Source organism: Pseudopodoces humilis, chromosome 8 (genome assembly GCF_049639895.1).
Source record: "Pseudopodoces humilis isolate 2021_Gansu_Grassland_sample_001 chromosome 8, ASM4963989v1, whole genome shotgun sequence".
Lineage (NCBI taxonomy): Eukaryota > Metazoa > Chordata > Aves > Passeriformes > Paridae > Pseudopodoces > Pseudopodoces humilis.
Genome location: NC_142207.1, coordinates 7,273,839 through 7,277,945, shown reverse-complemented (window position 1 = coordinate 7,277,945; position 4,107 = coordinate 7,273,839).

Genomic DNA, 4,107 nt, shown 5'->3' with positions numbered 1-4,107 from the left:
CAGACTATATCCTTTTCCTAAGGAGAACAGAAGTTGATCAAAACTGACTTTGTCAGTTTGAATTTTTAGTACAGTTTCTTCTGCTGCTTTGCCTTGTTCATCAACATGAACATCTTGTTCATCAATGATCTGTTCCGAATCCTTTTGAAGGAAGCATTTCTCGAAAATAATTAGATTCAATTCCTTTGTAGAGATCTATTATGAGACCAACAGAGTATTAAATTTCATCCTTGGGATCTGGTCTATTTCTTCCAAATCAGCTTTTATATTCTTGTAAGTAGAACATATAGGAGCAGAAACTAAATTAAAATTTTCTTGATAAGTGCAATTTAGAAGGTTTGCATGTTTTGTAGATATTTTATCTTATGAAAATATTACAGTGATGCTGGAAAATAGATATAATTTTGCTTTGCCTATGAAAATGCTATGCATATAAGTAGAATATTCACAGCAAGAAAAATAAGTATGCAGTATGTGTATACTTTCAAGATACATGTTGTTTTATTACATGTGTTTACTAAAATCTAATTCCTGAAAAAGGCGCAGTAAAAACAGAAATTAAATCATTCTCATAATAGTTTATTTCAGAGAAGATGCAAAATCATCATGTGAACTTTTAAAATAAGGAAGCAAATTACTTAATCAAGAGCTAAAAATACAGAAGTCCTGTGGTATTTTTAAGTGTAATAACTACAAACTTCTGGGCTTCTGACAATGTTGGCCTGTTTATCTCAAAGTGCCCCAGGAACCACAGTGTAAGTGCCTCATCCTGTGATGAAGAAATCCCAGCACTCTACCTGAAGGACAACAGTGACCTCCTGTTTGTCTGCCCTGGTCAAAATGCTTAAAATCAGAACCTTAACAAGGTGAATTTAACTGTGTTGTCACGTTGAGGTGCAAACTGCTGCATTACCTCCTAAAGAAGGAAGCTCATATACATGAGAGGACACATGGAACTACACCCAGAAAGCTGCTCTTAATTCAGGTGGGATTTCATGTGCTTTCCACTGTCAAAGGAGACTATAAAAAGAGAAAATCTGCATATCACAGATATTTTTTCATCATTACTGCCAATCACTGTGGAAAAGCATTTTCCAGGGGCAGCAAACCAAGCTGAGCTTTTTTGTCTATGCATGATCAGGTAAGACAGAAAAGCCTGGGAATTTCAACCTTCCCTGTTCCCTTATTTATTGTCCCTGTTTGAATGCAGCAGGGTTTTTTTTTTTTTTTTAATATAAAGCATTCACCCCATTTTAATATAAATTATGCATAATATTTTTCAATATATTATTTAGTAAAGGCACTAGTAGCTATAGGAAAGTACTACATGCAGTTTCTCTGTCAGAGTACTGTAGTCATGACTCTTTGGTTTTCTCTTCAGGTTTTGCTGCTGATGAACTGACTGACCTTGGATAAGCCATGTAAGTTTACTGAGTCTCTGTATAAATACTAAACAAACATTTGCTAGACCCAAGAAAATTAGACGCTGTAAGATGCACACACATTTTTGCAGTTACATTTTATATATTTTTCAACTCCTCTGAATTCCACAGAATGCACCATTTCAAGAAGACTTCTATTTTCCTGAAGCATTGTCTTAAGAAATTCAATTTACTTAAAATCTCTTTACAAAGTTGTAAAGTCACTATTTCATGTAAAAGCACCATCTTACACATTTTGGCTGAAAGACCAATAGTGATAGTGAGGTCAGAAGAACAACAAATCAATACTGTATTTATAATGTATACTCAGAGTACATCTAAAAAGGACAGTTTGAACCAAGAGCATAATTCACTACATGTCCTTGTGCCATTTATGCTATAAATGCTTTGGGGTAGGGATTGTATCTTACCACTTCTAACAACCAGTTTTATGGGGCATCAAACTTGCTGGATGTCTCTTAGTGGCAACTATATGCAAAAAGTACAGCAGGATTGAGAAATTCAGACTCACAAAAAAAGCCCAAAGCAGTTTCACACTAAAAGTTCTTCAAGTTTTGTTCTTTTTTTTTTTTCTTTGTTAGAAGTAGCTTTTTTTTTTATCTACAGGAAATAAGCCCAACAGCAACACTCACCCAGATATATGATGATATCACATTTTTATATGGGAGGGTATGGACTTTTTCAATCACTAACCTATAGGAAGGGTGAAGTATCATGTTTGATTTCAACAGTTTGTAAGTGTGAGTAGCACTGAAAATAATTTCACAGCTATATCATATGTATCACCTAATAACAATTAAACACCTTTTTATTCTTATGTCTACATTGCTTATTATTGTTTCCTAGCAGGTTTTTGCTGTAAAATTTCCAAAATATGCCAAATTCAAATAGCTAAATTTTGCAAAAAGCTTTATTTCTGTTAGCAGGTGAATGCTGAATAATCTGCAAGATGTGACATACCTGGTTATCTTTAGGCTGGTATTGTGAGCTTAATTCTTAAATATTAATCAACACTGACTACAGAGAGTACTAACATTGACTACAAAACCAAAGCAAACTGGACCAGAATCTGATTTTGCAATTTCATCAAAGCCTATGATAGTTCATTTTATTTAATATTTTTTATAGACTTTGTCTCATATTTCCTTTTACAGCTTGTTAGTCACTAACATATATATATATCCAAATTTTGCTTTAATTTAGCTTGCGTGTCTACACAATATAATTTTTTATGCTCTTAAAAGTGTGTTGATAGTGAAGCAGACAGCTCTTTTAAAATTTAATTATTTAATTACTTTCAGGTCCTGTAAGATTTTGTATTACAGTGTAAAGATTCTGGTAACTATGAAACTAAGATTCCACCACCTCACTGCGTTTTAGGACATTTCTTAAGGTCTTGCAAATTTTGGTTTTCCTTCTTCCCTTTTTCATTTTGACAGACTAGTTTCAGGCTCCATCCCACTTCTCCATCTCTAGTTCTTCACTTCGTTCTCTCTGCCTTCTCTGTTCCTCCATATTTTAGGTTGTTTTGGTTTTGGGGGTGGGGTTTATGATTTGTTTTTTGTTTTGGTTTGGTTTTCTTTTTGGGTTTTTTTGCTTTGCCTGTCTTCCAGTTCAGGAAGAGGCTGTATGAATTCCCGTGTCTCCGGGGCAAGCTCTGCTCCATCAGAGCTGTTCTACCATTCCCTCCTTAGGTCGATGTCTGGAACAGCCGCCGCTGCTCCCGCTGCCAGCCGCGCTCCCGGGAGCCGAGGCGGAGCTGCCCGGGAGCCGCGGGGGGATGGCCGGAGCCCGGGCGTAGCAGCCCGCTCTGGCTCTTCCCCGCTGTGCGGAGCGCTCCCTCCGAGTCCCCGTTCCCCGGGCTGGAGCCGGGAGCGGCCCCGGAGCCGGCGGCAGAGCGGGGCTTCCCGGCGGGACACGGAGCGGAGCCCTGGGCTGCAGACGGGATGGGAACGGGGATGGAGATGGGGATAGGGATGAGGATGCCGACGAGGAAGGGGACAGTGATTTGGCCTGGGATGGAGGTGTGGATGGGTGCGGTGAAAGGAGCGCTGATAGGAATGGGGTCGGTGATGGCAATGGGGACGGGGATAGGGATCGGAAAGGGGGTGGGGATGGTAATGGTGACAGTGGTGGGGACAGGGATAATGGACTGGGATGATGACTGTGGCGGGGACAGGGATATGGACTGGGATGGTGACTGTGGTGGGGACAGGGATATGGACTGTGATGGTGACTGTGGCGGGGACAGGGATATGGACGGGGATGGGAACTGTGATGGGGACAGGGATATGGACGGGAATGATGACTGTGGCGGGGACAGGGGTATGGACGGGGATGGGGACTGTGGTGGGGACAGCGATGTCTCCTCCGCTGCCCCTCCCGCAGCCGGGCGGGGGGGCGGGCGGCAGGACAGGGGTGTGGAGCCGCTGGCCGAGCGGGTCGATGGGGCCGGGCCGCAGGCGGGGCGGGCGGGGCGGTCGCTCGCGGGCTCGGGGATGGATTGCGGGTGTCCGGCGCGGGCGGGCGGTGCCGCCGCCGGACGGACGGCGGGGGCCGCCGGCCCGGGCGCGGCCACAGGTATCGGGAACGGGAGCGGGGCCGGGAACGGGCAGGTTCCGCCGCTGCCGGCGATACCGCGGGCGAGAGGCCCCGCAGGGCTGAG